Raw genomic sequence first — 14,305 nt, 5'->3', positions numbered from 1 at the left:
TACAGTTTAAGGGTCAGGGTGACAACCCCAGAAAACTTTGCCTCCATTAACAAAGTTCACTTGAACAACTGGAAGATGTGGAACACTCTCTGAAATATGTAGTCATACAGGATATGATTTTACAGTGACCTTTGTAAAGAACCACTAGCTATTATGGGATACCTTTGAAATATAGTGAACAGAGTGGCAAATTATACAACCCAGTTAAAGTTTCCAAGGTGAATTCTCTTTGATTTCCTTTCTGTGTCACATTTCCCTATGAGGAACCAGTCTTACAGAGCTGACACTCCCAGAACTCCCACTGAAAATTAATGGGGGTTTTGAAAGTGCAACAAATGCAAGGCAGGGCAGAAAAACGAATATTTCTGTTGAAAATACCTTAGTTTTCTTCTGATTTTCAAAATATCTGTATATCAATAGCTGCATTTTTGTTTTAATTTATCAACAAGTTTAGCAAATGTTTAGTAAATCAAAATCAGTCATAATTATACTAGTTCTACCCTAAAACAGATATTTTAATTACTCCTAAACATAGCAGTTTGTGTTAGAGAGGTATTTTTCATCCAGCAGCATTACATTGTTGTGCGGAAAAGCAGATTTCAGTTGTGCAAATAAGTACATTTGGAATGTGTCTGAATGGAGAATTTGAACGTGTAGTGGAACTTTATCAGAATTTAAAGTAAGTACTAAAGGCTAATTATTATAAGTTAAGGTTTTAAATTCTTTGGCTTTCATTAGCCAAGACAACTTACAGAAGTGATCAGGAGTCCAAAACTCCCTGATTTTCCTTTCTCTTCTTTCTCTCCTTTTTTTTTTTTTTTTTTAATGGAGATATTATTAAAAACGGAGATATGATTAAGAATTTTACCAGAAAAGTATTAAAATGTAAAATTCCAACTCAGAAATAAGTAAATTGAGTTACTGATCTTATGATATCGTCTTTTTGCTTTCATTAAAGAAAAAAATTCATGTAAAATTCCATAAATGCTGAAAAAAGGGATTAAAAAAAACAAACAACAAACCACTAAAAAAAGTTGAGAGTTTCTGGGAGCTGAGTTCTTCAAATGTCCTTGTGTGATATTTAAGGAGCTAATTTAAGAGAAGGAAAAGAAATATCTTGATCTACACCTATAAGACATATTAAGAGGGCTTTCAATCAGATATGAGATAATAGCTCAAGGAACTGCAGTGACTGTTAAAAGTTGGATTAATTTCTGTGTGATGCACATAGGAAGGTACCTGCATCCTTACCTGTATAGTTTGTCTATAGATCAGGGAAATTGCTGATCACTGAAATCTTTAAATAGGTGGAGGGTTGCTTGCTAAAACATATGCCTTGTTTCAAACACAATTTATTTGGCTGAACACATCTACTTATGTATTTGCTTCCACTATAAGAATTTCTAGGTGGAACACTATGAGTGATATTATGTTGAAAGGGAAATTTGAAAATCTTTGTGCTTAAAACTTTGTTCTGTGGTGGTATTATGCAATACTTATGCAATAAGTTTGATTTTACATATCTTTGTGTACTTTCTTTCTTAGCATCCACATTAATATATACATTCTTACTATTTATACATTTTATGTATATGCTAAAAGATTCTATAAATGACAAAAAAAAAAGATGTTATTGCTCAACTCACAACCACTCAAATTAAGCAGTGTAAGCAACATCACTTCCCTTGGGTACACACATAATAATCCTTAAGTGCACTGGTTTTCCAACTGGAATTTATTTTTTCCGGTGTACTAAAGGGATGATGTCCAGTTTATGAGCAGGTACTCAGTGTTTTACCCTGTATCTTCGAATGCCTAGTGGTAGATTTACGAGGAACAAATCTGATTGACTGTCTACAATCACCTTCTAAAATCAGAACATATGATAGAGGCTCACAGTGAGACATTTTATATGCTCATTGGGTTTAGATCTGAAGTAGTTTGCTTTGTATGTTATGAGTCAATTTGCTGAGATATGGAAGTGACTGAAGCTGTATCTTGTGAGGATCAATAATTAACATCCATTAAGAACTAGAAAAAATAGCTCTATAGCTGTAGATATGTAGAGGTAGGCACATTCAGAGACAATTAATTATGAGATTAGAACATCCTTTATGTATAAGGCCATAATTTACAGCATACACATATAATCATACAGGTTTTCACAATGATGCTTTGTTTATGCCTATCCCTTATTATTTCTTTAAATAGCTGGTTTTTTTTTCAGCATGTGTATTATGTAAACTCCAGATTAGGAGTTCTCTAAGCATAAATTTGTCCATCAGCCTGAAATAGCTCTTTTGAGCCTTTTCAGGGAATTATGCAACTAGGAGGTTTACAGACACTAAATTGAACTAATTCAAAGAACTGGCTAAGTAGGGAATTAATAAAACACGAAATATTGACTTGACAGAGCCCTGAGATGCTTCATGAATGTGTTAGGGTTCATAGAAAGAACTTTCAGTTTAGCAATCAATATTTTGATAAGCAAGTAAAACCTCTGCCACATTCAGGTGCCTGCCTAAATCATATGAAGCCAAGAAACAGTACAGAGGCTGTTAACACAATTTTGTTTTAAAGCCTTATGTGGATAATTGAAGCCTGCAGATCACCAATCCACTGTATTCTCAGCATTCTCTTGGGTCTGTGCCTTGCTAGTTACACTGGCCTGCCCCTTGTCACATTCCAGCTTTAAAATGCAGACTTATTATCCACTTCAAATCTTAGAAATTGTTCCATTTGCTCTGTGTTTATTGTCTGTATACTGCGTACATGGAGACGGTCAAAATGGCAAAGCAGTATTTCCTTTCTATGCCATAAGTTTGGAGAAATGAATAAAAGTGCCCTGTCCTAATCATCATGATTACTTTGTTCTCAGCATCCTTTCCTTGCAAGACCAACAGTAATATCACAAGGGATGCCATGTATAGCATGTGCTGAACCCTGGGAACGGGAGGAAGATTAGTGTTTTCTTCAGGTTTTGCTATATGTGTGTTAAAAGCCAAAGCTCTGAACTCATAATTTGTGTGTGAGGTTTTAATGCAAGGATGAGTTTCATGGCTGGGTAGTAAGAGCTTGGAAATAAAGCAAAGTAATGAAAAAGCTGAAGACTTCAGTTAAAAGCCCAAATAACTTTTTCAATCTTTATTTGTGTGTGAAGAAATAAAGATGCTTTACTTGTCTCTGTCCTACAAATCTCTACTAATTTGTGGCAATTAAAAATAAAAAAATCTCATAGGAAGAGCCGAAACTGACAAGATTGAAAACTGAGTCCCAAATGTTGCTGTGAAATGAGTCAGCAGCCATGGAGGCTACTTCTAACACTTGCCTCCAGTTTTTCTCACTGTGGCTGAGACTTGCCCAGAAGAGCAATCCTTTATGGGCAGCTGAACCAAGTTCAGCCTTGCAATCTGAAATAGCTGGTGCTACACTCTTCTTGGGAAATGTTATGCTGTAAAGCACTGTTAGGAGCACTATATAAAGAACAGCGCTACTGGTCAAACAGAATCTTTTCTGTAAACTTTTGGCGTGGTATTTTAAAGAGATGGTAGCATGCTTCCCACTCTGTCCTCACCTCGTTTGATTTCCCATTTACTTTATCTAATATACATATATAACATAGGAGAAAAATGCCTTGTACTCCCCCGATCAGCCCCTACACTCCTCATGCTTGACAGCTGGGACTTTTGCCTATAGTTATTTGGTTGTTGTTTAACACACAGAAATATGGCAAGCTGCGTAAGTCGTTCTTAGCAACTGAATTCCCCTGCAGGATTCAGACAGAAGCAGCATGGTCACAGACACCTATTATTATTTTTAACTTGTTAGCACATGTGCACTCCTGAGGTTTATTTTTGCTTTTAAGAAAATTAATCACTCAAAATGTATTCAGCGATGGCTGCTACTGCAAAAACAATCAGAGGTGCCATCTCACCAGGCTCAGGGCTCTGTTCTGCGCAAATATGAGTAGTCATATTATGCAACTAAAAGTAAGTTGGAGGAAAACCATCTGCTTCTGGTCAGTGTGTAAGATGACTTGCAGGCCATGGGGGTCCAGCTGGGTGAAGACAGGCATCAGCTATTGTGTAGAGAATTCACTAAGAAGTGGAAGGAGGAGTAGGAGAGACATGTACAGCAGGAGAGCACAGAATGGTTTGGGTTGGGAGGGACCGTAAGATCATCCAGTTCCAAACCCCTGCCATATGCAGGGATACCTTCCACTAGACCAGGTTGCCCAAAGCCCTGTCCGACCTGGCCTTGAACACTGGCACGGATGGGCAACCACTACCAGTGCTTCACCACCCTCGCAGTGAAGAACTTCTTTCTTATACCCAACCTAAATCTCCCCTGTTTAAATCTAAACCCATCACCCCTTGCCCTATCACTACAGTCCCAGATGAAGACTTCTTGGCCAACAAAATTGTAGGCCCCTTTCAGATACTGGAAGCTCCTCTGAGGTCTCCACACAGCTTCTCCAGGCTCTTCTGCAATTTTCCTAGCTTGTCTTCATGCCCCCTTAACATATTCATGGGCTCAGCAAACAGTCTTTGACTCCAGTTGTTACTGGTCGCCCTCCGCAAATATCAAATGGCACTAAACTCCAAAGCCAAAACAGATACCTGCAGGAACAAACTTCACTTTGATACCCAAGAGAAGGGAGAATTCCTCCATTCACTTCTAAGTAGAAGAACACATCTAACATCTTGTTGACAGAACAGCAGGGATAGGTTGCAAAAGCTGTGGTGGTGATGGGATGTAAACAGAGCGTGCACTTAGTGCCAGCTTGACACATTTCGTGTTTACCTTCAGTTTAAGCACAGATGCACAAAAATACATTTTTAGTCATTCTTTTAGAAATAAAATTGTTTGCTTTCTGCCACTGGATCTTTCTACTTTTTTTTTTTTTTTTCCAGTCAATGACTTTCTCCAGCCATTCTAACCTCTTGTTCGACCTACTCTTGGTGATGGAATTGGATGCAGATGTTACACTCTTTATTAAATAGAAGCCTTCCTCCTCCCTAACCAAGGACTTTGGCTTAGCTTTAAGAGTCTTCATAGTGTCACTAGTGATCATGTTACTGAGTTTAATAATAACAAAAAATCCCCCAGCGGATCCTACTGGCTTGAGAACTCAGTTTTATTGAAGTGGCTTGCATTATGAAAAATTATTCTGTAGAGAAATAATAGCCAATAGATAAAGCTGACCTTGATTTTCCAGATAAATGGGCAATTCTGATTATATTTGTCCCTTAATTCTCCTGAGCACTTATTCGATGGTCTTTATCCACAGCCTCTAAGGAAGCAGGTAAAAATCATTAGCCTTTGTAAAATCAGAAAAGCTTAGGGAGCAACATGGTTTCCCGAAGGTCATGAAATAAGCCACTAGTCAGAGCAAGTTAGCAAGTATAGCCCTTTATGTTATCCACTAAAGCATGCTTCCTCCTTGGCTAACATCAATGTAGATTGAAAACCCGAACTCAGTTGAAGAGCTTTTGTCATTGCCATTAAGGCTGCCTAAGTTTTCCCCTCAAAGATTTATTCAGAATCTGAATTTCCTGCATGATCTATGCATTAATATCTGTAACTGTAATCTATAACTTAATTGTATTTATTCTGTGGCAAAGCCTTGTAATTGCAGCTGCCACTTCTTATCTTCATCAGATAAAGGTTGCATTGCTCAGACATTGAACTGGAATACTGATAGATGGCTTTTGAATTAAAAGAATCTATAGAAAGCAGTGTGAGGGTTTTTTTTCTTCCATGACAAGCACAATTTCACTAAGAAAATGTGTATTTCCTTTAGCTTGTTCATGCCTGACCATAAAAGCTGATATATCAGTTTAATGCAAGGTCTCATCCATTAGAATAATGCTGTAAAGATTCAAGCAGAAATAGTCCTTTCACCTCATCTGGAGGTCACTTTATAGAAATACTTTCAAATAGCTCAGTCCTCAAGTTTTCACATACTTCGTAAGTGATATAATCTCATGATAGAAAGATTTTGCTTAAGGTTCTAGAATCCAGATGAAAAGAAAAAGTCATATCAACTGGTGCAATTAGTGCACAATATTGATATCACTGAAGCCATTTAGAAAATGACTGAAATCATTCTTGTGATAACCTTAAAGACGTAAAGCCACTGTCCCAGAGGGACTGCAAATTAAGTCCAGATGTACTGATGAAGCCCCACAATAATATTTTGCCTGTTTGTTTTCTATCACTGTGTTGCTACCAGTGCAGAGCAGTTACAGAACTGTTATCCTACTGTAGCAAAATTCCTAGATAGGTGAGTGCATCTATTTCCTGAATGCTTTCTTTTTTGCCACAAATCAGGTTTACTGCTTCAAGTAGGAAAAAAAGTACTGGCTCAGTAACCCAGAAGCAAAATCTTCCAGGTAACTGAACGCTATCATCCTGTGCTGTTGCATATCTCTTAGAACAGAGGTGTAAGCCTCCTGTTTCCTGTTGATTATGGAATACTCTGTATTGTAAAACTCATAAATTTATTCATCGCACAGTGTGTATGGTTATTCTTTTCTGCCTGCATCTTCAGCTCCACAGCAGCACTCCTGCTGTGGGAAAGCCTCTGGCTTCATTCTGCCATATCCTACTGGAGACACAAAGCCAGTGTTTAATTCTCCAGTGCATCCTGGAACGTAGTAAAAAATAATTTGGTGTAGTAACAGTGGCATTTGGATGTTTGTAGTGAATTTCCAGCTTTAATTTGGCAATTGTTTGATAGAAATAGCAGTGAAGAAGAAGATCTGTAGTCATATTTAAAAAAATGTATTTTGAAAAATCCAAATATCATCTGATGGGTTAAATGAATCGGTATACTCTGTGTTACAAAAATGCAACACACCTGACACTGCAAGATGGCTCTTAAAGCATGTATATAACCAGTACATTGAAGAATCCTTGGTGGTAGACCAGGCAGCATAACTCAGGACACATTGCTGAAGTTAAGATTGTTCCAAGACATTGGAAGGGATAGGCTCTTCATAGCAGTGTTGCCATGTGGCTTCAGGAACTGGATGCACAAGCATGCAAAGTAGGGCGAAGGCTTGTTTATATCTGATTTATTGATGCTGCCACTGGATGTCTAAATTGACCTAGGGAATTGATAAATATGGTCATTTCAGTTTTTGATAAAAAGCACCAACTACATTTAATAGAGAAGAAGATACAGATGAAAACACATTTTCTTAAATTGTATATTTTAGAAGAAAATATATATGTGTAGATGTCAATATTCATATATATGCATACGCATACAGATAGATATACACCTACACATACACATACATGTAACAGGCTGTCTTTCACTAGAAAAATAAAATGAAAAAGAATTGAAATAGGTGATATCGAAGTTAAAAACTTGAGGCCTACATATAATCTCAGATTAGGAAAAGTTTCCCCAGAAATTTGGAATGATGATCATCATGATACATTTCTTTATTTTATATGAAATAGGAAGGAAGGAAGAAAGGAAGGGAGGGAAGGGAAGGGAAAAGGGGATAAGGGGTAAAAATGGAGGGAGGGAGGCAGGCAGGCAAAGAAAGAATCCTTATTGGTGCATATAAAAGCATATTTTTATCTGTAATCCACTGTAAAATTAGTGTAACAGCTTGCCTAGAATGTTGCCAAAAAACCTGAAGGCAGCTGAATGAATAAGGCAGACAAAGCATGTTTACCTCCGCCTTGCTAAAGCTGTTTGGTACATAGTGCAAAAATGAAAGTATCACTCTGGTCTCTAGAGATGTTTCCCACTTGCCCCTTTCAGACTGTATCTGAATTTATAGTTCATAGCTGTTTGGCTTCAATTCGATTGTGTGAGAGTTTACAGATGATCTGAGGTTTGAGCAGAGGGAAAAACAATATGGAAACAAATATCTCCTCTTTATAGACATAGACACAGGCTGTGAGGTGTGTGAAAGCAGTGCAAGCACAGTGTCAGCTTTGGCCCTTGGGATAGCAACAATGAAAATAGAGCTTGAGCTGGGAAGTGTTTCTTCAGTCCTAAGAGCCCTTATGAGAAGTATCCCTTCATGACAGCGGGAAAACGAAATCCTATGCTGAAATATAGGTATCTGAGTAGTTTTCTACTTGCCAAACATAAACAGAAGTCTCTGTAGTAAGCTATATATCTATTAGAACTATGTTTGTCATTGCCTTTGTTGCTAGTAAAAGACCACCCTGTCAGGGGAATGAAAGTATGTTGGTTATCAGGGTATTTTGCTCCATTGCTTCCAAGTTAAAAGATGAACTTTCTAGGGAAAGAATTAGCTGTTACCAAGAGATTGCAACAAATGAGCATTTAAAGGTAGAAAAAACAAGTCTGTTATCACAATATTCATCATGAGAGGGGAAAAAATTAATCCCTTTTCCTCCTTGTTATTAATATAGCTACATCTTCAACCAGCAGTTGTAAGGATTCAAATAGCACCATGTTGTAACAGTGACAGTGGCAAAGTACAACATGGTTGGAAGGTGTGTAAGCCCTGCTAACGGACAGTTGTGAAATTGCTTTATGCCTGCCATTCATTGGAATATGTTCATTGCCTTCGAAGGCTGATTTGCTATCTCTGTTCAACAACATATCCTTCACTTGTGAGTAAAGGTTATATTACTTCGTGGCAATCAGAGATACCTGAAGTTTCAAAGAAGACATCGTATCGTTATTGTAAATGTTTATATGGCGGCTATTAAAAGAACATTCATTAGACCAAGTCTCTAATGGGATGCTCTGAAAGTTCTGATTATCAAAAGCAGCCCAAAACTGTTCTTCCTCCTCTCATTGATACAGTTTTCAAGGCTGAGTAATCTACCTTTTATCTAGCCAGCAAATCTACATCACCTTTTGCTTTCTGTCAGTGGATAGCATTGTGTTTAAACAGTTTTCATATCAATGCAGAGATCGCAGTACCTTGCAGAATCCCATTTCAGCACATTTGCAGTTCTGACAGTTGATTGAGTTTAGATATCTAATTACAGCAAGTAAAAATATCTGCATTGACCTTAAACAGGTAAATACCTACTTCTGAAATCCTTGGTTCAGTTACAGGGAATTTTGCTATTCTTTCAACAAAAAAAAAAAAAAAAAAAAAAAAAGGAACAGAAGAAGTGTTATTTCAGCAGATACTTGGATTATGAAGAGATCATATTAGCAGCAAATAAGCACCATAATCACCCATGGTACAGCTCTACAAGGCTAAATCTCCTAAAAATAAGGAACATTAGCACTAGAAAGGAAAGGAAGGAAGAGAAATCTTCTTGCTTTGTCCAAGCTGTTTCATGAAAACATTTTTTGTCCGATGGAATGCACATTTTGCACAACAGCAATAATGAGCTCCAAAAATGTACTAGCAAGTCCAGGAAGAGCTTTACTTCACAAAGAAATAACTCTCATGATAGATGCCCTTTTCTGTGGATACCTATTACCTGTGGGTTTATTCTTTTTACAGACATTTTTAGGAGGAAGAATTAACAGGCAAGGTAAGAAGTTTGCCACCGTGTATTTAGGCACATGATCCAGTGTCCTGAGGTTTTAAGCTTCAGAGATGAACTGGAGTGAACCTTTGGTCAGTTCTGTTATTGAAAACTGTATTTATTTTGCTATTGATGAGTTTGTTGTGGTAGGGCTTTGTTTTCATTGTGCAAAGGGGACAATTTTGTCTGTTAAAACAATATTGTTTGTTTTAACTGGGGATGTACATTTGCCTTCACTTCACTAAGGTTTAGGCATGCCTGCTTCAAACCTTTAGTGCCTGATGACACAGTCTGATTAATCCAAACTGATCTATTTTATTGTACTGAAAACCATTCACTTATTTTGGGGGAATATGTGACTGAGAGGTCAACTAGATATTCCTGAAGTTACACTGGGCCAGCTTTGCAAAGCATTTATGTGGCTGAAGAGGGAAAAAGGCTTCCCTAAAAACATCTACCTGATGTTCAAGCAAATTAGGTGCTTATTAATTACCTTGTACAGGTAATAAGCTGTTTAAACTAACCTTACCTGTTTTAACTAACAGGTAAGCACCTGGTAGGGTTTTTGAGTGACCTTCAGCAGTTTAAGTGCCTATGCATTTCTTTGCTCACCGAAATACACTTGGAGATACAGTGAAAAAATACATGTGTTCACTCTGGGAGCTGGAAACAGAAATGGAATTTTGTGTAATGTGTTACTTCAAGTGTCTATAAGACACACTTGCCCTGTGTAGAAAATACATCATAAAGGGTTGTACATATGTTGCCAAAAACATTCTCTGAAATAATCCTGAGTATGTTTCTGGGAGACAGTTGCCTTGTGTTCCATTGTGCAAAAGATGACAAGCAAAGTTTTTAATGGATATTTGGGGTGTTTCAGTCCTTATAAAGCTGGAAGCAGATTATTTGAAAACGGAAGCAGATTATTTGAAAACTATTTTGCTATGGAACTCTGATGTTCTGCTTGTTTTCTGTTTTCCTTGGTAGGGACTGAGTCATCTGTTCTGCATCATTCAGGACAATGCGAAATCTAGTTTGCAGTTCTTGTTCGTCTGGCTCCTAAGTCAGTCCCTGTGTCTGAGATCAGTTGAAACTGATCTCGGATGAAATTAGTGTGATGTGTTACCGCTGCAGGGTGTTGTGAAAGTCTGTTCTGTACTTTCTGCTGTTTCTTAGGTCTACTAGGTCCAAGGTATAGGTATACTAATAGATGAAGGTATACTAACAGACTAATAGGTATACCATGTCTATAATAGGTATAATAGGTCTAGAACTCGTTAATTATTTCAGAGTAATCTGTGAGCAGTTTTTAGGAATTGAGAAAAAGACTATGTCTATATCTGAAATAATGGAACATATGTGTTGGAATAAAGTAGTGATGACTTGCTTTCTAGCTAGTGGCATGTTAGAGCATATGTTGCCCTTAAGGATTGTCCTGAGTAATTGAGTGTCTCTGATGAGCACTGGTATCAGCCAGACAACATTACAGTGCTGTACCTAAAAATGAGTGTTTGGAGGAGCTGCTCGGTAGTGTGTTTGAATAAGTTCTTTGCTGCACTGCCTTAACATATTTAAAATGGCACTTTTTTTCTCCTTTTCCTCTCCAAAAATAAACTTGGAAATGTCAGCATCAAGACTGGCGGCATGTTTCTTGACGGGATGAGTGAAAGATCACACAGTCATTTCACAGAAGTACTACTGAAATGTGTTAACTTCTTCTGCATGCCCTTAACATTCCCAGCTGGAGAGAAGTGTTGGAAATTGTAATGGTTATGGATAATAAGTATCAGTGTCTTGGTAGGAAAAGATAAATTGAGTCATGCTGATTTAGAATTAGAGAAGGTGAGCAATGAACTCCTGTGAGTCTTGTTGCACTTGATTGAATGTTAAATTTCAGTGAGCTTGCCCCATATGTTATGGTTCTAAGCCCTTCATTGCATTATAAATACCTCCTTTTTGCAATAAGTGCATTGACTTAGCATTGGAGAAAAGTCAGTGGGAACATCAGGATGGAGGGGGACCTTTCCAGACCCTTAAGTTACCTAAGTGTAACTTCAAATGCCAGTACAATTTTGCATTAATCCTTCACCTTTTCTTGTATATCAACTCTGCACTTCAGTGATGTTGCTTTGTGTGGCTGGAAGTGGAGGGGAAAGAAAGACCAGTCAAGCAGTTACAGAAAAGCTCTTAAAGTGATTCCACTGTTTGATAAAAGAATGACTAAGAACTGCACATCTTTGAAGTTTACTGCTGATAATCATGCTCTGTATTTTTCTGCACATGCAGAAATAAGTTCTAAATGTTAGCTACTCTATAACGCTTATGCCCCCATAACTAACTGATCACGCTTCTGCTCCCATCTTGAACTGTCAAATAGCTGAACATTTCAGTAAAATATTTTAAATTTGAAATGCTTTTGCCGCAATATTGACCTTTTAATTTGCCCAGCATTAGACTACTGTTGAAACATGAAATAAATGGTCTCCTGTTATGTAAATTAACTGTAGAGTCAGTACCCACAGGCCATTTCCCATCTTTCTTTACTCTCTTCCTTTAATAATAATGTGGACCTTGAAAGAGGGAATTTTATTCTGCCTCTGTAGTGTGGAAACTTAATCTTCAGGCAGTCCTATGAAGGGATTGGTGAAGAACTGCAATGCCATTCTGCTTAACTCTTGAGTGTGGATACTTATCATTAGCTATTAATACAGAGAAAGTGTTTGCCCTGATAAGAAAACACACAGTACTGAAGAGACTCTACTTTTGTGTGCACTTTTGCTAGACAGGAGTAAACTACTTTAATAAACATTTGCTTTGAGGTTAAAAAAAACTCCTTAAAATAGAAATAGCAGTACCACATAGATATTATTCCAATACAAATGTGTTACTAACAGAGGGTGAAACGATGAGTAGCCATGAATCTGTTATGCAGCTACAGATGAGATTTTACAAAAAACAATATGACACATACGAGGAAATTTTACTAATGTTGTACCGGAGAACTCTTGCTTTTTGCTGTCCACTTAAATTTAATATAGAAAAGTCAACTGAGTGATAGACATTGATGAAAGTGGATGTATCTAGTGGAGCACATAATTCATGCCATGCCAGTAGAGTATTACTTTCTACTGCTTAGTCCCATAAGAGACTTTTTAGAATCTAATGCACCTTCTTGTTATAAGATATTTTCCATTCAGCCTGCTCATGCTTAATTTACAATAAAACTGTTACATAGATGATACTAAGCAATTCTTTCCCATCTTTCAGAGTTAGACTTGCATAAATGTAGACTGCAACCCTAACTCTTATTTCACTTCTGGTTTCCATGGATTGGATGGTAAGAGTTGCCCTTAGTCCATGTGTTTCCATGGAGTATTTCAATGGTGTGGACTGTGATCTTCTGGTGTTTAAAACAAAAAGCCTCTAGGAATGAAAATAGTTAACTTCATACACTGTTTTCAATGCACTTACTGCGAAAAGGAGGTATTTATCATGCGATAAAGTCACCACTATAATGTGTTAGGGCTTAGAATCATAATATATGGGGTGAGCTCACTGAAATTTAATATTCAATCACCTGCAACAAGACTCACACCAATCCACCGCTCACCTTCTTTAACTCTAAATCAGTCAAGTGACTGACTCAGTCAGTACACTTCTCTCATTGAGATGTGAGGTGTAAAGAAAATCTGAGTGGCGTGGACAAAATAGGGAATGGCTGTTTTGTATCTCTTGCAGTACAAGAATCAGGAGGAACAACAATATCATAGCAGGAAGAAGACTCAAGCAAACAGAAAGAGGTGTTTTTTTCAATAACTGACAGAGGCTGTTGTGTTTGTTAAGAGTTTTATATTGATCCCAAAAGGGACTGGAGAGTTTCATGAAAGAAAAACATGGTGAAGGCTATGAAATACAGAGATGGTCTTCCCTATCTGGAAGTAAAGCAGCTGATCAGGAATACTGGGTTGGTATTGGCAAAGCATAGCTGAAACTCTGTGGAAGATCAATAAAATGAATATTCAGTTTTATTCCCAAGTAGTAAGCAAATCTGGATACTAATTCACTGGGAAGGTCTTGGCTACTAAGTGGCTTTGAAAGTAGTCAGGGAAGCTGATGTTTGTCAAGTAATTGTTGAATGTTATTCATTCAGTAAGCAGCTATTTTATGAAGGAAGTTTTAAAGTACATTTTATGATAACAAGTTGTTAAAGGCTTATGGAAACAGCATGGTTAATTTTATGCACATTATTTGCAGAGCTCCATCATGGAAACAATGAATGAACATAATTTCCTTTTCCAAGAGAAATGGTTGTGGCAGAGATAAGAAGTTACAATTATAATGACAAGCAATTGAGATTATTTGAGGAGAATATATTCAGATTTACATATTCCTGACGTTTCTGCACTTTACAATGTGAACTACAGAAGTACTTTCTGAGTTTGCCTTTCCTCCATAATCAGAAGGAGGCTACACTGCTTCTGCTTGCTAAGCCATTAGATATTAGTACAGTGCTAAATTTGCCCTTGTCCCAGATAACCCAAAGGGAAAAAGCTGTCTGTCTGATTGCAATAATAATAGCTTTTAACAATCGGATTTACTTAACTAGATGTTAATGGATCCTCTTACAACCTTCTGCAACAAGAGTTTGTGAATGTTACACAAGACTGCAGGGAGCTGCAGGCAAAAATTAGAGGACATCTGGTGAATTAAGGGTTATGAACTGCCAAGTTCTATTGAAGGAAAACTACATTGCAAAAAAGGTCTCAGTCAGTGCTGAACATGAAAAAGAATTATGTAAAGCTTAATTGTGGATAAT

Source organism: Lathamus discolor, chromosome 3 (genome assembly GCF_037157495.1).
Source record: "Lathamus discolor isolate bLatDis1 chromosome 3, bLatDis1.hap1, whole genome shotgun sequence".
NCBI classification, from domain to species: Eukaryota; Metazoa; Chordata; class Aves; order Psittaciformes; family Psittacidae; genus Lathamus; species Lathamus discolor.
Note: the sequence above shows the minus strand (reverse complement) of the source record.